Raw genomic sequence first — 23,584 nt, forward strand, 5'->3', positions numbered from 1 at the left:
AACATGGAGGCTTAAGTGGGTAGGAGAAGAATAAATGAAACAAGATGGGATTGGGAGGGAGACAAACCATAAGTGACTCTTAATCTCACAAAACAAACTGAGGGTTGCTGGGGGGAAGGAGGTTGGGAGAAGGGGGGTGGGGTTATGGACATTGGGGAGGGTATGTGCTTTGGTGAGTGCTGTGAAGTGTGTAAACCTGGCGATTCACAGACTTGTACCCCTGGAGATAAAAATATATTATATGTTTATAAAAAAATTAAAAATTAAAGATTAAAAAAAACACCCAAGTTATTTTGTATCTCTATGCCTATAATTACATGGAAATTTGAAGCCAAAATATTCCTTTAGCTTAAGAAATTCCTATTTTCTTGAGTCCTCTGTTTAAAATCCAAACATCCTTTAGAAGGGGCAACCAATAAAAGGGAGAAATAACTAATATATTAGCATTCATTGATCTTGTGTGTATGAGGCATCCTGGGAACCAGGGAAAGAAGTGAGACATTTCAGCCAAGTGTGAGACTGGAGTCATAGGTTCGGCCCAGACACTGTCCAAGTTTATATACATAGAGGACACTGGAATGTGATGGAGCCATGAGGGTACCTGGTTGGACACTGGAACAGGAGGTGCATAGGTGCAAATTACAAACATCTTTTAATTACTTATTTTGCAAAATGTTGGCCCTGAATTTTTAATGAAACAGAATCTGAGTCTTTTGGGGTTTTTTTCCTGTAAAATTAAACCTTTTCCTCATATTCTTCTCCTTCTATTCAGTGAAGACATTTTCTGGGTGCCTTTCTTGACTCACCATCTATCAGCTTCAACTGATCCTTTCCTGCAGGCAGGGCCTGCCATGTGCTCTTTGTGTGGGTCTGGGTAAGTTGTAAACCCCTTTATGCCTCTGTTTCCCCAGATGTAAATGGAGACAATTATAGTATCTACCTTATAAAGTTGTTGTGAGCTCTTGAAACAGAGCCTGGTATATAGTAAGTACCATATAAATGTTGTTGTTGTTATTATTATACTTAATTTTGACCCATATCACATGCTACTATAACTTTCTAGAGGCAGGGATTTTTTTTTTTATCTCATCAAAAGCCTATGAAAATGATAGATGTGATCATTGTAATACTTTCTCTCAGAGATTATGAGGGTTATACCTATACAAGTGATCATCGACATAACATAAATGCATTAAGTATGATTCAGAAGGTGCCTGGGATTTCCTATGTCCATTTTAAGTTCTGTAGCATTCTACTATGCTGGTTTAGAGAAAAAGGAAAGAATTAATTCCTTTTTTTATTCAACAAACACTATGCTACTATTAAAGATACACTGAGGCATAAGACATGCTCTTTCCTTAAGAACCTCACAGTTGTTGGTTTTTTTTTAAGATTTTATTTTTTATTTATTTGACAGAGATCACAAGTAGACAGTGAGGCAGGCAGAGAGGGGGGAAACAGGCTCCCCACAGAGCAGAGAGCCTGACCTGTGGCTCGATCCCAGGACCCTGGGATCATGATCTAAACTGAAGGCAGAGGCTTTAACCCAGGCACCCCAAGAACCTCACAGCTTTGTGGGAGAACAGGTATCCAGGATACTGAAAACAATGTTGTTGTTTTGTTGTTTTCTATAACATTGTCTATCTATCTATCTATCATATAAGAGTGAGAAAGGGAATATTTAACAGAATACTTGCTGTTGCAAATTACTGAAACCCAACGCAGACTAGTTGGGTTTCAACTTTCAAGAAAGGGAGAATTTATAGGTTCATTCCTTCATTTATTCAACAAGAAAATGCTGAAATATCTACAGTTAAAATTTGTAAGCATTTTAAAAGTGGATCTTCATCTCTAGAAATCTCTCTCTCAGTCTACTTCTAAACTCTGCTTTCTTCTGTGTTGGATTTATTTTCAGGCTCTCCTTGCATAGGCTCAAGACCGCCACCAGGTTTGTCTGGTAGTTCACCCTCAGCTGAAGTCGGGAGCTTCTTTCTCAACAGTTCTAACAAAAGTGCTGATGCTGGTTCTCAGTGGTCTGGGCAAGTCATGTGCCCATCCCTGAGCCACTCACAGGGACCCTGGACTGGGAGTTTAAACTCAATTACCCTCTCTGGAGAGCTGGAGGTGGGATCAGTCTCACCTAAACCTTATGGACAGAAAGTAGGAGGAGTGGCTTCATCAGGAAAAATAGGTGCTATTGCCAAATGAAGATAGACTAGATATGGGAAAGGCAAAACATCCACAACTATATTCAGCTCTAGTGGGCAAGGCATGGGGACAGGATTTCAAGGAAAATCTCATGGAGGAGTTGACATGGGAAACAAGTTTTGAAGGGTTCAAACAAGCATTCAGTGGACAGATCAGAGAATTCAAAGCAAAGAGAAGAACATGTATAAATTCCTAAGGATGTGAAATCATATGGCTTATTTAGATAAATGAGTAGGATTTAGATATAATTTGTGGAGAAAACAGACAATGAGGCAGGGAAGATAAACAAGCATGAATTCAGAATGAAGGTCTTTGTGTGCCCACGTGAAGATCACGTGGGCACATGTGTCTTCAAATATATGGATATTTTTCCACACTATGTCATTAACATAAAAGAAATTAATCTAACACACAAAAAAAATTGAAGACAGAAATTGTAGTTTATTTTTGTATATTCACTGCCTGGCACAAGAGCCTTTTAATGTTTATAGATCTGAAATTGAAAAGTCTTTTGAGCTAAATGAGCTGATTTCTGTCAACCATACACACATAACATAGTGCCTTGGTATATTTTAAGTGCTCGATAAATGTCTTAGTGGTCATTAAACCAATTTTTGATGACCTATACTTATTTTTCATCATTCCGGACTTTAACTAATCTGTTGTTACTTAATTCTCAGAAAACTTGGAGCAAGACATTGATATGTGTTTAACTTAGAAATATTATTTTGCAGACTTATACCCAAATTAGCCTCTCCCACTCACCCCCTCCACACACACACACACAAAAAACAAAACAAATTAAAAGCTTTAATGCTGTTGTCTGGTGACTTGCAAAATAAGAAATACAACTCAGCTGTTTATATTTGGAGACTCTAAGATAAAAGAAATGGCAAACCCTCATAGAAAATGGGTCTTCAAGATTGATAAGGATTACTTTTTATTTGAGTAAGATTGAGGTCAGTTCACATTTTAATGAGTTTCTCACGAATTAATTTCATATATTGGCTAGCCTATCCTTCCTCCTTTCCCAGAGCCCCTATTAATATATAAAATAACAGATAATCATCCATAAAATAACAGATAATCATCCAACCATTCCTCTTAGGGTTACTGTTATTATTATATATCATTAAATAAATTAATATTGTTATTGCCACAGGTTATAAAACTGAACTTTAACAAGAATCAATTAAAACACTGAGAGAATAATGGCATCTGCCTGTGGCTTCCCTGTGTGTTCAGGGGTTGGAGGAGTAGAGAATTCTCTGGCCCACAGGGGCCTCTACTAAACAGCCTCTGTCCCCCATTTGCCTGCCCTAGTACCTCATTTTGACCTTGTCTCTCTGAGTCATTTTGAAACCTGATATTCACAGTTGATAGACTTAATGAAGGGAAAGGGGAGAGACCATTCATCATTCATTTGATGAATATTTATCAAGCACTAATGATGTGTCAGGAGTGCTCTAGAAAACTGAGGTTACAGAATCTCTGCCCTCATGGAGTTTTTATTCTCATGAAAGAATACATATATAAAGTAAATAAACATGTCATGGTAGTAGATAGCATCCAGTTTAAATGGAGATAAATGAGGCAGAGGAGGGGGTCCGGGGACATGGTGAACAGAGAAAGTATCTCTTGGAGGGTGAAATATGAACAAAGGTCTGAAGGAGATAAAGGAACAGCCATGCTGATAGTTGAGGGAACACTGTTCCAGAAAAGGAAGAGCAAGCACAAATGGACTGAGGCAGCAGTGTATCTGGTATGCTAGAACACCAGAAAACCAGTGTGTCTGGAGCAGAACGAACAAAAGGGAGAATAGCAGGAGATTATACCAGAAGGAAACTGACACACTGCATGGTCTTTGTAGACAGCAGGGAATATCCACACTCGCTTTTTGTTATACCGTGCCTTATTTGTCTCTTCTGTGTGCTGTCATTTTCCCTCTTCTCTTTTCTTTACATAACAGTCATTTTCCCTTTTCTTCCTGAAGAGCATTTGCCATTTTGACTGCCCAGAATCCCACTCCTTTTCTAAAGCAGCAGGGTGATTTCTTTGCAGGGAAAATGGCATTTCCCCCCATTGCTTGTGTTAATCAAAGTGCTATATGAATCAGTAATATATCTATCAGCTCAGCCAATCACACCTCTTTCCCAGGAATTAGCTTCTTCACTAAGATGGAGAATGACTGAAGCTTCATCAACCTGACCCTAATACCAAAAAGATTATCCAGTAGTTTCTGGTTCCCCAAAGCTACCCCTATTTTTCTGTCCTTTATGAGACTTGACTGTGAAGCTTTTCTCTCAATTCCATAATCTGACCAAGACATTCCAGCAAGTTCAGTTTTAACTTAACAAGAACCCCTAACTTATCATGAGTCTACCCTATCTCATGTTCCTGTCATGACTCATGTTCCCATTAATGCTAGGTTGTGGACTTTCAGAAACTGGTCCTTTCATACCTAAATTTGTCACTATAAACTAAAATTTCAATCTGAACAAAATGCTATCATATTCCAGATGGTTTATCGGGATAGTTTAAAAAAAAAAAAAAAAGCATTGTTTCTTATGATTTGACACATAAGGAAAAAGTTATCTCTACAAGAGATAGAATAAAGAGAAAAAATAATAAAGCGAAGGCAAGGTTTAAAACACTGTGATTAAGCACAACAGCTCTGGCATCACACAGTTTGAGTATGCAGCTCAGCTCTGCCCTCTGGTAGCTACTCAACTTTAAGCAAGGACTTATCTTTGGTTCCCCTAGAAACAGACCTTAAGATGAGGATTCCACTGTGAGAAATTTTAGGAAGTGATCCCAGGAAACACCAGTGGGGGAAGTGAGAGAGGGATATGGAGGCATCCATTGAAAGTTCCAAAATAGTTTTCCTAAGAAAGAAGGCAGCAGAATAAGAAAATCCTATGCATTTCAATATACACCAAAAAAGCATTTGACAAAGCACAACATCTATTCATAATAAAAACCCTCAACAAGTGGGTTTAGAGGGAACATACCTCAACATAATAAAGGTCATATATGAAAAGCCCACAGCTAATATCATCCTCAATGGGGAAAGCCTGAGAGCTTTTCCTGTATGGTTAGGAACATGACAGGGATGTCCACTCTCACTGCTTTTATTCAAAATAATCCCGGGAGTCCTTGTCACAGCAATCAAACAACAAAGAGAAATAAAATCATCCAAATCAGCAAGAAAGAAGTAAAACTTTCACTATTTGCAGATGACATGATACTATATGTAGAAAACCCAGAAGATTCCACCAAACAACTTCTAGAACTAATAAACAAATTCAGTAAAATTGTAGGATAAAGAATCAATGTGCAGAAATCTGCTGCACTTCTATATACCAATAATGAAGTAACAGAAATTAAGGAATCAATCCCATTTACAATTGCACCAAATAATAAGATGCCTAAGAATAAACCTACCAGAAGAGATGAAAGAGCTGTACTCTGAAAACTATAAAACACTGATGAAAGAAATCAAAGATGGCACAAAGAAATGAAAAGACATTCCATGCCCATGGATTAGAAAAATGAATTTTGTTAAAATATTCACAGACCTGTACCCCTGGGGATAAAAATATATGTTTATAAAAAATAAAAAATTAATAAAAAAATATTTACACTACCCAAAGAAATCTATACATTTAATGCAAACCAATAGCAGTCTTCACAGAACTAGAACAAACAATCCTAAAATTTGTATGAAACCACAAAAAAAAAACACCCCAAATAGCTAAAGCAATCTTGGAGAAAAAAAAAAGAAAAAGAAAAAAAGCAAAGCTGGAGACATCACAACTCCAGACTTGAAGTTATATTACTAAGCTATAGTGATCAAACAGTATGGTGCTGGCACAAATATATATATGTAGTGGGAAAAATATCTCTTCAACAAATGGTACTAGGAAAACTGGACAGGAATATCCAAATGAATGAAACTGTACCATTCTAATTCACCATATGCAAAAACAAACTCAAAATGGATTAAAGACCTCAATGTGAGACCTGAAACCATAAAAGTCCTTGAAGAAAGCATAGGCAATAATTTCTCTGACATCAGCCATAGCAGCTTTTTTCTAGACAGGTCTCCTGAATCAAGAGAAACAAAGCAAAAATAAATCATTGACACTACATAAAAACAAAAGATAAAAACATTTCTGTACAGCATAGGAAACAGTCAACGAAACTAAAAGGCAACCTTATAGAATGGGAGAAGATACTTGCAAATGACATATCTGATAAAGGGATAGGATCCAAAATATATAAAGAACTTAAACAACTCAACAACTAAAAATAAATGAATAATCTGATTTAAAATGTGCTAAAGAAATGAATAGACATTTTTGCAAAGAAGATATACAGGTGGCCAACAGACACACGAAAAAGATGCTCAGTATCACTTATCAGAGGAAATACAAATCAAAACTATAATGAGATATCACCTCACACCTGTAAGAATTTCTGAAATCAACAACACAAGAAGTAACAGGTGTTGGCAAGGATGTGGAGGAAAGGGAATTTTCTTGTATTATGGGAATGCAAACTGGCGCAGCCACTGTGGAAAAACAGTATGGAGTTTCCTCAAAAAGTTAAAAATAGAACTCTCCTACAATCCAGCAATTGCCCTACTAAGTATTTTGCCAAAGAATACAAAAATTCTAATTCAATGCACCTTGATGTTTATAGCACCATTATTTACAATAGCCAGATTATGGAAACAGCCCAAGTATCCTTTGATTGATGAGTGAGTAAAGATGTGAGGTCTATATGGATTTTATGGAATTACATATATCATGGAATATTATTACACCATAAAAAAAAGAACAAAATCTTGCCATTTTTTCATTTGGAATGATGTGGATAGAGCTGGAAAGTATTATGCTAATAAAATAAGTCAGTCAGAGAAAGACAAATACTCTGATTTCACTCATATGTGGAATTTAAGAAACAAAACAAGCAAGCAAAGGAAAATAGAGAAAGAGGCAAACCAAAAAAGGCTCTTAATTATGGAGAACAAATTGATGGTTACCAAGAGGGGAGGTTGTGGGGGTGTTAAATAGATGATGGGCATTAAGGAGTGCACTAGTAATGAGTACTGGGTGATGTATGGAATTGTTGAATCACTATATTGTACACCTGAAACTACTATTACATTGTATATTAACTAACTGGAACTTAAATAAAGAACTTAAAAAAAAAAAAGTACATTACCAAAACAGTTACCTCTTGGCCACTGGAGCATAATCTTACTGGAAGTCCCTGGGAGGCAGCATGAAGAAATGCTGTTCAGTTCTATCCCACTTAAAGAGCCAGGGACCTGGGGGGGGGGGGGCGCGTGCTGGTGGTGGTGGTGGTTGTTTTAATGAGAGACACAGAGAGAGAAAGGCACAGGGTTAAGCAGGCTCCCTGCCAAGCAGAGAGCCTGATGTGGGACTCAATGCCAGAACCCTGGGGTCATGACCTGACTCAAAGGCATTCGCTTCCCCATCTGGGCCACCCAGGGGCCCGGAGCTGGGGTATTTCTACAGCCGTTCTCATCAATCATTGGTTAAAGACTAGTGGTGGTGGCGAAGCGGGTGTTAGGATGGGGAAATGAGCATAATTCTCTAGCACTTCTGGGCTACTGTGGTGGCCAGGGAAACAGATGCAGACCCTTGCCGTGGGAAGTCAGCCAATATCTTCCAAGATGGTGAAGACCTGAGGAACATGGGAGAGGGTACTGATAGCACCTGCTACACTGCTTGGCTCTGTAAGCATTACCTTTCCCCATGTGTACAATGGGAATCATAATAGCACCTCACAGAGCAGCTGAGAAATTAGAGACAACGCATGTGCCCTGCATCACACATGGAGAAGACGGCAAGTTCAGTAGATATGAGCATTGTGAGAGGGAAGAGGGAAGGACATGGGAACCCCAAGAGGAAGGAGTAAGGAATGGTAAATAGGAAAAAAGTAACATCTATCAATTGAAGACACAAAACAGACCTTGTGAAAGAAGCAATATTCTTCAGCATGTTCAAGAGCAAACAGGGCTTTCTGCAAAGACCTTCAGGAGACTTGCTTCTTGGGGTGCCTGGGTGGCTCAGTCAGTTAAGGGGCTGACACTGGACTTTGGCTCTGGTCATAATCTCAGGTCTTAGGATCAAGCCCCACATTGGGCTCTGCACTCAGTGTAGAGTCTGCTTGTCCCTCTCCTTCTGTTCCTCCTCCTGCTTTCTCTCTCAAAAAAAAAATAAATAAAATCTTTATAAAAGAGAGAGAGATTTGCTTCTTGAGAGTCAACACCGAAGGTCTGAACAGCAAAACGCTTCCTTGCCTGGAGGTTTATAAATACACTGGCAAGAAAGAAGGGAGAGGAGAAAGGATCATTTTTCCTGAAATTTTTTTCTGAAATAATGCTTCTAGCTTACTCACTGTCTTTACCAGTGAGGAGGGTAATTAGTTCTTTCAATATGACAAGCAAACCCAAGTTCCTGCCTTTTCTAAGAGGGAAAAAAAAATTGGTTCATAAAGGTGTTAGCACTATTTTTTAAAATGAAATGAAAGCTCTTTTATTAATTTTAAATTAATCTATTTTTATTATTTTATTTGTAATGGGTCTGGAGTCTTTTTTTTCCTTTCCAATAAGTCATATAGTTCAGATCTCCTTAGTAGGTGTTACATCTTCTCCCTCTCTACTTCAGATTTTCATCATTTCTTGTGCAGATGCTTCATTCAACATTTATTTAACCCACCCAACTGGGTGTCCTACAATTCAGTTCAATTCTGGCACTGTCTACCAGGAGATAGCGTCAGAATCCACAGGTTAAGGGCCCAGTCCCACAGGACCACCCCCTCCTCTACTTCAGATGCCAACAGCCAAGTCCAGGTTGTCCCCTGCATCTGATCAAGTGGCTGTGAATCGGAGATTTCCACAACCGCCTCCTCAGGTTCAGTTAATCTGCTCACAGAACTCAGGGAAACATCTTACTAGATCGCCGGTTTATCAGAGGATGTAACTCAGAAACAGCCAGATATGGGCAAGAGGGTATAGAGTTTCCATGCTCTCTCAAAGAGTGACATTCAAAGTAAGGATAGGAAACAGCAAGTGTAGTTCAGGGAAGGCCTCCCTGGGAGAGTAAGATTGAGTAAGGGCCTGAAGGAGTTGAAAGGGTGAACCATGAGGTATCTGGGAACAGCATTTCTGGCAGACGAAACAGCAAGGTCAAAGGCCATAATGTTTTAAACACACTGATTTTGAGATGCCAATTAGACATCCAAGTGGGTAGCTACACGCATGACAACTCGGAAGTTCAGCAGAGATCACTAAAAGCACCTTCTCTTGCTTTGGGTCCACCTTCCTCCAGGTAGGGTGACCAACGGTCCTGGTATCCCTGGGACTGAGGAGTTTTCCAGGATACAGAACTGTCAGTTCTAAAACCAGTAGAGTCCTGAGTAACTGTTGGTCACCTTAATTCCAGGTCATCCTACATGCTACTGCCAGGGGAATGCTTGCAAAATATAAACCTAAAAAAGGAGTCCTAAAAATCCTTCAATAGTTCCTTCCAGCTTGAAGGATAAGAGTTAAAATTCTGGAGAATTCAGAATATAAGTTCTTTTCTACACTGGCCCAGTATCTCACCTGGCCCTTCCTCACCAATACCCCATCCCCTGCTGGCCACCCCACAGCCAACACACCTTTCTCGACGACCACCCAGCTCATGGCTTCCTGAAAAAGTTAACACACTCTCAGTTGTTCTCTTTGCCCACCCCACACCTGACCTCCACTTCTTGTAGCTAAAAATGCCTCTCTCACTCAAGTCTCATTTCATGTGCCAGCTCTTAGGACCCTTCCTGGCTGATGCATGTTTTATCTCCATGTCCGTGGTGCTCACTCTATCCTGCCAAGGGCTGAACCCAGGCTTAGTGGGTTCTGAAGCTTTTACAATTTGAGGGAACCTCTTTAAGGAAAACAATTTTAAAAATTACAAATACAGATGTAGGCATACAAGTGGATTACTTATTTAGAAGGGACACATAAAAATGAGCAGCCTTCAAGATTAAGATTCAGAATAAATCTCCCTCTGACCCCATCCTTTCTACCCTGCCTTGTAATTACAGATTTAATTGTCTGTCTCTCTTGGACTATAAGCTCTTTGGGGGCAGAGACCTTACCTGGCGTGTCTTTGCTTCCTGAATGCCCAGGACATAGAAGCAGCCCAATGGATGCTTGTTGACTGATTAAATGAATAGTCAGTCTGGGTGTGACAAAGAACACTGACTGGTCTTTGAGGCAGGTCCTGGTTTTTGCAACATTGGCCACTGGCCAGTTGTATTACCTAAAAATGAGAAATAAGGAAATTAACTACCCAGAGATTAAAAGACATTAGGTGAGCTGCCTGCATGAAACAGCCAGGAGGGGTGCCTGGCCGGAATAGGTGCTAAGTAAATATCCATTCACCCTCTTTTCCCAACCTTGGGTTCCCTTTGCCTTCCCTCAGTCATATATCCCCACGGCCGGGATATGAGCCAGAAAGTGATGCCACTGCCTGTGAATACATGAACTTCTTTAGCTCCGCTGTCTTTCATTTCAGAACCAAGATCAATGTTTTAGCCAAAATATTTTCCCCTCCACTCACGAGTTAAGATTACTTAATTGATCTTTTGACCCTGATATTGGACTCAGGTCAGAAGGTACATCCATAATGTGCCACTGCATGCTTGAACTCAGTCCAGGGTCTGTAAATAAGGATGGGAGAGTGCTGTTTCTGCCATTTAAGCCAATCAATGCTATTGTTTTAAAGAAACCAATTTCCTTCCTTGTAAACCCAAGTATATAATAAATAAATAATTCAGCTTCCCTGAAATATTTATTATGGGCAGGTGGCATTTCTGCTCTCTGAGAAATGCACGTTGTCTAAGAACATTGGGAACCTTTGGGTAACAATCCCACCAGCGCTAATCATAGAACCTCTGTATCCATTGCTTTCGGTCATTTATCCAATGAGCAGAGCAACCTTGGAAGTTAAGTAGAGCATCACCATTTTAAAGATGAAGAAACACAAGAAATAGTACAAAAGGTTACAGAGCCAGTAATCTCAGGAATCAGTATTCCAACTCGTCTGTTTTGAACATGCTGCTATTCTCTGTGGAGGGCAAAAATTACAGTCCAGAGTCACAGCTCTTACAAAGGACCACAATCCCTAGAACCTTCTTCCAGATGATCCGTTCTGTTTGTACTGCCCGGACAGAACCCAGCTTTGATTACACCGTGCATGGTGTCTGATTCACTGTGCCCCATTCAATAACCAGCATCCCAAACCAGGCTCTGATCTCTCAGGCTAGATCATATGTTTGGGCAAGTGAAGATGTTCAGAAAACATCCCTGTGCATTTCTTCTGGAAATCTTGGGGTGGGGAGTGGGGGTTGTTTTAAAGATTTTATTTATTTATTTGACAGACAGAAATCACAAGTAGGCAGAGAGGCAGGCAGAGAGAGAAGGAGAAGCAGGCTCCCTGCTGAGCAGAGAGCCCGATGCGGGGCTCGATTCCCAGGACCCTGACATCATGACCTGAGCCGAAGGCATGACCTGAGCCACCCAGGTGCCCCTGGAAATCTCTGGTTTTGAGATGATTTAGCTCAGTCTGGTGTTTGTTAAATGTGGTTCAGGTGGCTATTGTAATCAGTCACTGCTTTTTCTTGGATGGAAATTACCTGTTGATGATGATGATGATGATGATGATTAAAACTAACATTTATCCAATACTTAATACAGGCCAAGAACTGCACTAACAGCCTTACAAATTTTCATTTAATTCTTAGAACATATCTTTGAAGTGGATATTAATGTCTTCATTCTTTTAATTGAGACACTTGAGGCCCAGGAGATTGCAGGAAATATCAAACTCTAGACCACACAGGTAACACGTAACCAGCACTGGCACAATTCAGATAGGGGTCTTGCCAATCATACAATAGATGTGACTTTAGCCATGATACTTCCAGTGGGAGAAGAGTCCGTAGTAGCTATTACGCAGCATAAGCTCCAGCCATATGTTGGAGATAACTTTATTTCTATCAAAGGGCATGTCTCCCTTCCTCCTTCTCTCTATCCATCCATCCATTTGCTCACACGGACACTTCCCTTTGTCTGGAATGTTGCTCTGCTCTACCCGTTTCGTGGACCTGCCCCTCCTCAACCTTTAAGCCTCATTTGCTAATTTTACCTCCTCCTCATGATGCTCTGAATATCCGAATCAAGAGTGGACCCAGATTTTGTGGGGCCTCAGCCACAAAGTGCAGTCATGGAGGATGACCTTATGTGTGATCAAGGGTAGAAACTGGAATGAAACAGCACAACTAGAGCTCAAGTCCATTTCCCCATCAGGTTTGGTGTTTTCTGGATGCTTGATGTGGCATAATCACAATCCTCAACTCAAGTACTGGAGTGGCCTTTTTCTAAAACGTTGAACCATCTTACCTCAGTAGGTAAACCAAGGTTTAAATGATTTAAAACCATGACTGCTGTGATTCAAATTGGAGTTGCTGGGCTTCGTCTTCAGCATCCCCCAGAGCTGCAATCAATAGAAAAGCAAGAGCAAGCAGCTCAGGCCTAACCTGGGTCTCTGGATGTCAGCCCCTGTTATTCTCACTTCCATGACGAGCTCAGTCTGCAACGTGTGCTTATTAGAGCTATTTTTGCTTTACACCCTTTGTTAGAATCAGACCGCAATAAATGTTATACTGTATTAATAACTCCTGCTGAAACTTAGAATTGTGTGTTTCTGACACGCTAACAGGAACTCAGCAACTGTTATTACCTGCATTTCCCTGTCCTACAGAACTGAAGCTGAGCGGTGTCACGTGATCCCAAGGGCACACAAGCTGGTAAAAGTAGAGCAAACCAGGTTATGATTAAAATGTAAATGTCCTTGCATTCTGCCACACTGAATTTCCCAAGCACTAAATCAGAAAAAAAAAAAAAAATCAGAAAACTAGGTTTGATGGCTTCAGCAATCATGGTCTGGATATACAATTCTGTGCACAAAGTAGTCTCACTAGAGAATAATAGATGATATACAGGCAATCCAAGACAGTCACTGTTTTTGCAAATGGTATTTCTGAAGAGCCTGTAGTGGAGCCATCTGAGTATTGTTCTCTCCTCTTTCCTTCACTTTATCGTCAGTTATGTAATAGTTCCTTTACTGAGACTGGCCACTAAATGCTGCCCCAAAATATGACGTTGATTTAGATGTGATCGTTCCTCTTATTAGTTCTTGGACTCAAATCTTCTCCTAAGAAGATTTGCTTACAAATCCCCGGACGTTTCTAAATCTACCTTTAGACTCTGGGCCCTCAGGGGGAATTAAGGGAAAGCCACAAGTTGATCTTCCCAAGAGCAGATCAGGCTTCCTCCAAATTCTGCTTCCTAGCCAATTAAGTACAACAACCCTGCATCATTTCTCCTCTTCTGTAGCACGAGTTGTTTATCATCGGAGAAAGTCAACTTGAAATTACAGATGGAACCCACGTACCCCTCTCCCCTCATCCCAGGCCACTTCCTGGGAGAAAAGGGGTAACAATGGGGTTACATTTACTGTAACAAACCATATTTCTCGACATCTGTCCCACTCTCCTGTCCCCATTATTACTGGGAAGTGTTGGGCAAGAGCACTCCTGAGCTCATCAATACAGAATTCTGTGCTTCCTCCTGTCCCCCATCATCTCACCCCCCCCCACAGAGGTCTTTGTCCAGGTCTCAGCCACCAAGGCCAGTGCACTATTCTCTCTGGGACCAATGTGGAGTGCTGTCTCCATCACACCATGAATTGCCTTGGCTCATGGAGGTATTGGGACCCACAAAAGCTGCACTCAGGTCCCTCTAGGTGACCACCAATGTTGCCACCATCCTTCATGCTCCCTGCATTGATCCTTGAAGTCTCACTGTGATGTCTATAGCTACTCTGCTAGAAAGAGGAAATGCTCTTTCTGTGTATTTGGGTCCTTCCTCAAGCATGGCCCGAAGCTTTGCTGACTAGTGTTCCAGACACTCATAGAGATGTGTAAGAGAAGCTCTTGGGTTTTTACTTGTAGCTTCTCCTCTAGGACTCTCTTGGGAGCACCTGGAAGGTAAACTGCACTATACTCAAACCACTCCTGCCTCAGACCATCGAGACATTGTTCTTGGGCAGAATTTGTGTGCTGCACCTGTCCTTAGCACCAACTCCTTCCCAGGAGGATCTAACAGTCCCTCCAGCAAAGAGTTTCTGCCAGGCTCATGCCATGGTCCTTCTTCCATGCAATCAAAAAAAAAAAAAAAAAAAAGGATTACTCTTCAATCAGGACCCTTGAAACTGATATAGTCAAATCATCTGCTTCCAACCCTGAGTTTACCATCACTCAACCCCAAAACATACAGGAAGTTGCTAGCAAACTGAATTGGTTGACTTCGACAAATCACACCCAGCAGATTTTCTCCACATGAGGTTGATTATTCAGGCATGAGTGGACCCTGCTGTACCCTTGCTCCCTACTCCAGGCACACCATAGGATGCGTGGAAATTCATGCCATGGGACAGTCTGCCCCAGCCAGCAATTCTGTGTCACCTCCTCTCATCATCCAGGTCTAACGTCAACCAGAACATCTGTTTGTTCCTGTCTGGGGTGGTCCCTTCTTAGCAGTTGTTAAGGTACTTAGAGCAAGAGCCAAGAAAAATGTAGCAATTGTGAGGGTCTTTGCAATTCTTGAATCCCTATGATATGCCTGAGTCAGGAAGGTGCTTACAGAAACTTCATGATTTCTTCTCTGGGACCTTTATTTTCTGAAAGCCTATTAGACACTGATCCCTTTGACAGCAACAAACCCAAGCTATTGTGGCTGACAGAAGAATCTTCCTTCTGGAAACTGTTGCAGAAGAGAACAAATGAGATCAAAACAAACACAAATGGTAACAAAACAAAAAAACAAAAACAAAAACCAACCCCAACATTTTTTTCTCACTGCCCCTCCCCTTCCATTCCACCACCCCTCACCCCAGCCTCAGGTTTAGCTTATGCTGGAAGTGCCTGCTGCCAAAAATGTCAATGCAGTTAAGTTCCACTTAGCCTCACCCACAGCTTCTCCCTCACCTGGAACAATAATAACCTAACAAATGTTGAATACCCTCCAGACATATTCAACGCTCTGTTCGTGTTGCTGCATTTATAGGACAAATGGAGAGAATATGACCAAGATGATGACAGTGAGCAATTAATATTACCTGACCAAGCAGTGTTCTCAGCAAAGTTTGACTTAGTCTGGGCGGAGAGAGAGAAAATTCAAGGGCACAGAGCAAATGGCAGAAGGCTGGCAGATGCTCTACACTTTTGTACACATGTCTGGAGCTCACCGAGTCCCTAATATGAGGCAGGCACTGTGAAGGACTGACTTAGTTCCTTCCTTATTCCTCCCAGTCCTGATGTGGGTATTATCATCCCTACGTATAGCCCAGGAACCTGGGGCTCCTCAGTGACTTGACGTGGCTTTCACAATCACAAAGAAAATACCCCTGATGTTCTGACCAAGTCTTTTAATCATGAGTGCATTAGTCAAAACTCAGTTGTGACAGATAGAAACCCAACTTGTGGGTAAGAGAGAGGAACTTTTAGATGATCTAACTACTGTCAGACATGGCTAGATGCATGGACTAAAAAAAAAAGTTACACGGACTAAATCTACCTCTCTGTTGATCTGTTTATCCCAGCAGCTTGCCACTGTTTCATTTTGTGTGTGTGGATTTTATTCTCTTTTTCTGTAGACTCTGCCCCTTGAGATCAGAAAGATGACCACAAATGGGTCTAGCCAGTGTTTTATTTCGTTTCATGATCCCGGGAGAAGAAGAGACTTTCTTTTCCAGAATCCACAATTTCTCAGGGAAGACACTGGCTCTGCTCAGGTTGAATCCCACTTATCGTTGAACCAATCACCACAGTAGGGAGGTTGAATCCCATGACTGACAGCCATCCAGGGCCATGCAGAGAGGGAAGTGGTAGCTCTTTGAAAGGAATCTTGTTGGTCAAACAAGGCAGGTATCCATCAGAAACAAAATTTAATAGAACTAGTTGGGACTTAATATACAGGTAATTCCTAATGAACTTGGGTCTACCAATTTTCAATGTTAATCTCCTCTTGTTTTACATGCTCTCTGTAATGTTATCTACTTATGGAAGTGGGATGCAGTGACAAACTTGGAAGTACCAATAAAGTTTTTGTGTGTTTAAAAAGCAAGCGCCAATAATTACGGTTTTCCTTCTGGAACAAAGTTTGTTGTTAAAATAAAGTTGCTGGACCCTTTTAAAAACTATTTTTTAAGACAATGAATCATCACCTTGCAGTGTTTTGCCAAAAATGTTTAGCCCAAAATTATTCAAGAAAAAAATAAAAGAAAGAATCAGACAACTGCCAAAAAGGGGGGGGGGGAGCACAAATGGCTTGGACTTTCTAAAAATGTCAATTTCATAAAAGACACCCCCCTCCCCCAAAAAAGAAGGCTGAGGAGCCATGCCTGGTCAGATTAAGGACAGGAGTTATGACAACTAAATATAGAGTGTGATCTTTGATTGGATCCTGGATTAAAAAAAAATTCTAAGTGGCATTACCAGGGCAAGTTAGGAAATTCAATACTAAGATCTATATATTAATAATAGTATTATACCAACGTCACATTTTCTGAGTGTGTCCGTTGTGCAGAAAAATGTCCTTGTTCTTAAGAGACAATTTGCTAAAATATTTAGTTGATGAAAGGTGAAGACGGTGAAACTAATTTTCAAATAGTTCAGGAAAAAAAATGTACACATAGATCTGGTGAGACAGAAAATGAGGCCAAATATTAAGAATTAGTGAATCTAGGTGGAAGGTATATGCGTATTCATTACATATGGTACTGTTCTTGTAATTTTTCTCTAGGTTTCAAATGCTGCCAAATAAAATATTGATGGAAAGGGGAAAAAATTAAGGTACAGTCTCATAATAACCTAAAATTCAATTCTCCCATCCATAATGCAGAAAGAGAAGAAAATAAAATAAAAACCCTCGAGTCATGTAAATAATGGGTCATTATTGCCAGGCTAATTAAATAAGGCGAGATTTAACAGTTTTGACAGAGCAGCAAGATTCAAACCTATTAAGTCCGGAACGCCGCGGTTGGCGCCACCTGGCGGTAATTGTCTGCTTCAGCTTGAATAAGGATGGTGGTGTTCTGGGTCCTCTCCGTAGTGATTCCAGGAAGCTCCAGGTAGTAGACCTCATTTCCTTGACCCGATTTGGGGGGTCTGGCCCGGGATCTGGGTCAAGGAGACCCATTCTTCTTTTTCCTACTTCCCAAGCAGAATTGCAGGTTGAGGTGAAGGTAGTCTGGGTCGAGTCCACATGGGGAGCACTGGCATCCAGGGGCTGCCTCCTGGGACAGCGGTCTCAGCAGCTGTCTGCACAGAGTCCTGGGGTTCAGGAACCTAATGTCCCTCAGTTCAATGGGGAAGTATTTGGAAGAAGAGTTTGATGCATTGGTTAGTGATTTTCATTCTAGAACAAAAATTATGTTGTTAAAATAGAGTTGCTGGAATCTTTTAAAAACTTTTTTTTTTAAGATTTTATTTATTTGACAGAGATCACAAGTACGCAGAAAGGCAGGCAGAGAGAGAGAGGAGGAAGCAGGCTCCCCACTGAGCAGAGAGCCTGTTTGGGGGCTCCATCCCAGAACTCTGGGATCATGACCTGAGCTGAAGGCAGAGGCTTTAACCCATTGAGCCACCTAGGCGCCCCTCTTTTAAAAAACTTTTTAAGGGAATTCAACAGAATAATCCAGTTCCAGGTGTCAATGACCATATTGGCTTAAAATATTTTTCATTTTCATTTAAAATGTTTTCATCACCTGTGCACACATGTATGCTTGAATACCAACCTGTACACATGCATATATATGGTACACACAGTCACACACACACACACACACACATATACACAGAAGGTATTCTACCTTGTTTTTCAAATGGAAAATTAGCCACTTAGTGACACTTTTATGTGCCATATCCCCACTACTTCCTCTTTTTTTTTTTAATGTTGTTAGTACAAATAGTGTACATGGTGCAATTTATTTAATAGTTCTAGTTGTTAATGATTTATATCTTTCCTATTTTCTTAAAAAGATTTGATGTGGTTTATGATACTGAATCCTATATAAAGCAAGACAATAAAAAAATTATGAGATTGAAAAAACTATCAAGAGGAGAGATTTGCAAGAGGTAAGTTAAACAGTCACAAGTTTAACTTTGGGTTTCTTGGGCAACAAAAGGAAACAAGATGGACCGTTGCTCCTGGAGTCTCACCAAGGTATAGTCTGGCTGGAAGGAATCCCAGGTGAGCAGGATAAATGGAGACAAAGGGTCAATCAGTGACAGCAGCTGGAGACATCAAAACAAGAAGAGTGGCCTCATGAGGACGTGGGTGAGAGGCCACACTCTGCAAGTCACAAAAGCATTCCGACTGGGCAAACCATGCCTAGTGACCCCAAAGAGAAACCCAGGAGACAAAAGAGCATTCCTGCGTAACAGCTGTTGGTCACAGCTGGAATTCCAGGGGAGGCCCTGGGGTGAGAAGGAAAGCAGTGTTTTGAGGACCAGAGATGCAAAGGACATAAATATATCTCTTTGCCCCAAAAGAAATCTAGGTGCATCTTTCCTCTGAGGGGCACTGAGTCACATGGTGACTCTGGATTTTGCAAATGACATAGAAATGTTCTTCTCATAAATGCTTCCCCTAAGATCCCTCTACAAAAGATAGAAACCATGGATTTAAAAGGCAGGGTAAGAGCTAAATGTGTTTTGTGAAATCAATAGCATTTCTATATATCACTGAGAAGCTATTAGGAAATATAATGAGAAATAAATTCCAGATGCAGTAGCAAAAAAAGAGAAAAAAGAAAAAGTATTTGGGATTAATTTTTATGAGAAATGTATATGACCTCTACAAAGAAATTCCAAAAATTTAAGGAGAGTTTTAAATATTTGATTAATGGAAAGGTACACCGTATTGAAAAAGTAAATAGCATAAGATGTCAATTCTTCACAAATTAGTTTATAGATCAGTGACAAAAATCCAACAGGACTATTTTTAGGGAAAGAAGACAAAAATATTTTCAAGTTCATGTGAAACAATGGACAAAGGTGAAAATATAAAATAACTTCCAAAAAAACAGTAGTAACACTGGTGGGGTAGAGAGAAGATTCTAAAGCAGTATTTAAATAGTATGGTACTCTTTCAAAATCAGACAGATCATTGGACTAGAATAAAAGATGATGTAAACCCTATTACATATAAGAATTTAATATGTGATCTTTCACAAAGACATCACCAAATAATACAGAAGAGAACAATAATTCAATTAATGGTATTGAAATAGTTAGCAATTTGGTAGAAAAATTATTTAGACCTTTATCTCACACACGCATCCCAATACATTTCAAACAGATTTAGTCTTTATATATAAAACTCGGGCCATTTTTCAAAAAGCAGAAGAAAATAAAACAAATATTTATCAAACTTCTGAGGGGCAGTCCAAACTTGGGAGTGACTGAATGAATCACAAGAGTGAGAGATTTCACTGCACACAATTTAAGACTTCCTCACATTAAAAAAAAAAAATAAGACGAAAGACAAATAGACTAGAAAAATTACATATACAACAAGCTCAAAGGCAGGGGTTAATATTTTTCAACTTTATGTAATAAAATTTAAGCAAATTAGCAAGAAGGCCACTAAGACTGCTAAGAATAAAAGCGAGCAGAGGACATTAATAGGAGAAATTCCTGGGACACTTGGGTGGCTCAGTCAGTTAAGCATCTGATTCTTGATTTCAACTCAGGTCATGATCTCAGGGTGGTGAGACCAAGCCCCACATCAAGCTTCCTGCTCAGGGGAACTCTGCTTAGGCTTCTCTCCCTCTCCTTCTGCCTCATCCCCAGCTCATGAGCATGCGTGCTCTCTCATTCTCTCTCTCAAAATAAATTTAAAAAAAATTTATTGTGGGGGGGGGGGCACCTGGGTGGCTCAGTGGGTTAAAGCCTCTGCTTTCAGTTCAGGTCATGATCCCAGAGTCCTGGGATCAAGCCCCGCATCGGGCTCTCTGCTCAACAGGGACCCTGCTTCTGAAATGCCCAAATTCCGAGACCCCCCAAAGACCACCACCAGAGTCCAGAGTCAAAGCCAAACAGCGAGGGTCGTTTATTCCGAGTTCAAACCCAGACCTCCGCACACCTGTTACGCGGAGCGTTATGCACAGTGACGCTAAGAGGTCCCGTGCTTGGGATCACAACACCTTTTATACACTATTTTTGGGGAGGCAGGGACTTAGCATACATCATAGTATCTTGTAACAAATAGCCACGTACCGCGGGAAAATCATAAAGCAACTCTATAATATAACTGGCGCACTACAGAGCGGGAAAAAGCTGGGAACAGATTATTGGTTAGGTCAAAGGGCTGTCATTCTTCAAACTGCTTGGTTGGTGCCACTAGGGTATGTGTCACCTCAGGATGGGCCAGGGTCTCCCTGTCAAGCCGCGGGGTGCCAGATGGTTATTATCTCTTGCACCCAGAGCTGGGGGGGGGGGTATGGGAGCGGTCATTCTGTCACATCCAATTCTGGGTGGGGGTTTCTCTGGCACTAGATGGCTGTTATCTCTTGGCCCAGAGCCGGGTGGGGGGTCCGGGAGCGGCCATTCTGTCAGGTTCAATTCTGGGCTGGGGATGTGTGGTTACAGAGTGTCTATAGAAAGTCTGCTGGTATTTTCCATCTCCTCATGGGTTAGCAAGCAAAGGTACAGAAGCAGAAATAGCAGTAATGGCCATAATTTTATTCCCTAAGCTTCTCATTTCCTCCTCTCTTTCTCTCTCTCTGCCTACTTGTGATCGCTGGCTGTCAAATACATAAATAAAATCTTTAAAAAAAAGATTTTATTTATGTATTTGACAGCGATCACAAGTAGGCAGAGAGGCAGGCAGAGAGAGAGGAGGAAGCAGGCTCCCTGCTGAGCAGAGAGTCCGATGTGGGGCTCAATCCCAGGACCCTGAGATCATGACCCGAGAGGAAGGCAGAGGATTTAACCCACTGAGCCACCCAGGCGCCCCTTAAAAATCTTTTTTTAAATAATAGGAAAAATTGCTCAGCCTCAAAAGAAATGCAAATGAAAAGAACAACAAACATTGCATTTTAATTTATTAAGTGAGTAAAACTTTAAGGGAAAAAAGATAACTACCCAGAGTTGAGGAAGGGAAAGATTACTGTGAAAGATATGTTCTTATCCCTCTGATGGTATTAGAAACCAAGAAAACTTATTTCAAAAACAGTTGGTGATATTTATCAAGAAGTATAAAAACACTTTATTTACTATTGACCAGTAATCCTAATAAAATTAAGGTATTTCTGACAAGTAAAATCTTTTAAGATTAGTTGCATTAAAGAAGTCCTCATTTTTTGCAACCACTAGTATATACTTTAAAGCAGATGTGCAAACTTTTTAGGTATCTAGAAAAAAATTCCTGCTGCCATTACTTCTGTGGCCCACAGCAAGACATCTTTATTCTCCATATGAATGCATTCTCAGAAGTATTGTAAGCCTGATGGGAAGTTAAAGTAACAACTAAACCTCAGGGTGGCTTAGAGTTCTTTCTTCTCTTGTAATGTGGCTGGGCTTTCATCTAGCAAATATTTATTGAGCACGATCTGTACACACACCACTAGGAGGGCTACATAGATTAATATGACCCAATCCGTGCCCCCCAGGAAGTTTAGAGCCTAGTAGAAGAGTGTGTAAGTCATTTTTAGGAACAGCCAAACAAAAATTCAAAGTAGGAAAGAAGCAATCACTATTAAAAGTACCAAATGTAACACTTCTATTTTAAAATATCTGTTGTACATGCTCATCACACCATTTTCAAAGCAAGTTTCTATCATGATAGAGTACTGGTCTTGTATTATTTCCTTAGTAAATGAAAATGCAACAGAAACTCAGGAGAGAGTCTTTGTAAATAAGCATCCTGAGGTGAACGTTCTTCTCGGAGGCTCAGCTGTAGTGAGCTCAGTGAATGTTCCTTGAATGTCTGTTTGTATGAATAGTTCGATCTCTATGTAAACAGAAGAGACTCTTCAGACTACCTGACCCTGAATCCATTCAGAAAGGGCCAATCAAATCCAATTAATTCGTTATACAGAACTCTGCCAGTTACAACCTGAAAATGGTGGGCCCCAGGAAGTCTTACTGGTTTCAGGTAGAAACAATAGTTGAAGATGTCCCGCAAACCAGCAAGCACCAACAACATTGCCCAGGCCAGGAGGACAGTGCAACAGTTGAGAATGGAAGCCTCCGTTGAGAGAATAAAGGTTTCAAAGGTGTCCGCGGACCTCCTGTCCTACTGTGTGGAGCACGCCAGGAGCGACCCTTTGCTGATAGGGATACCGACCTCAGAAAACCCTTTCAAGGATTAAAAAAAAAAAACTTGCATCATCTTATAGAGGAACGCTGAAATGGCTCCTCGCCTCTTCTCAGCAAAGCAAATGTTGAGCAGCTCCTTGGAAGAAATTTACTTTCAGCTTATTTGGTAACCACTTCTAATAACTAAAATACTCTAACTTGGAATAATCGACTCTGACGTCTTTATTTTCCAAATTGCCCTTTCTCTAAAACACCTTTTACTGATTTCATCCAGAATAACAATCCTCTTTCCCATTTGATAATGATGGTGTCATACTGGTTTGGGCCTTTGAAAAAAAGATGATTATATACTTTTAAATATATGGAAAAAGCCAGCTATATCCAGACCTCAGCTACCTAAGTAGCTGTCTATATTAAAATGCCAAGAATGACTTCAGTTCTTTAAAAAAAAAAAAAAAAAAAAAAAGGCCTTTTTTTTTTTTTTTTTTTTTTAAGGCTTTTTTTAGTTAGGTCAATGAGGCATTGACCTAACACTCTCGACGGCTCCAACAGAGAAGCGGGAAAGTAGGAAAGATCCAGAGACACACCAAGTTGCTTCTTCTGGAATTTGCTATGGGGTATCTATTCTGGCCTGAGCAGGAATGTGCTTGGGTTCTAACATTTGAATCTACAAGAACAGGGATCTGCAAACACACATTCAAGGTCTAGCCAGTCCTGGTCCAAAGTCCAGAGTTTTCTTTCTCTTGTAAATTCTTCATTCCCAACTGAGAAGTTTGCTAAACTTCTTTCTTCAGTAAGGAACCCCATTCTGCCCTTTACCTGAGTATTTGTGTACATTTTTATGTGTCAGGAGTTATCTAGCATATAGTTAGCACTAAAGAAAAAAAAAAAGTTGTGTATGGTTATTCTAGGC

At 40.5% G+C, this 23,584-nt stretch overlaps 1 pseudogene across 1 annotated transcript; it reads left to right on the forward strand.

Annotated features, from left to right (window-relative positions):
• The first annotated feature begins 22,467 nt into the window (after positions 1 to 22,467).
• LOC309868682 (guanine nucleotide-binding protein G(I)/G(S)/G(O) subunit gamma-12 pseudogene) lies at positions 22,468 to 22,967 on the forward strand (annotated as a pseudogene). Its single transcript has one exon. The product of its transcript is annotated as a guanine nucleotide-binding protein G(I)/G(S)/G(O) subunit gamma-12 pseudogene (transcript).
• Positions 22,968 to 23,584: the final 617 nt, after the last annotated feature.

The sequence above is a fragment of the Mustela nivalis genome (assembly GCF_964662115.1).
Source record: "Mustela nivalis genome assembly, chromosome: 7".
In the NCBI taxonomy this organism is placed as follows: Eukaryota; Metazoa; Chordata; class Mammalia; order Carnivora; family Mustelidae; genus Mustela; species Mustela nivalis.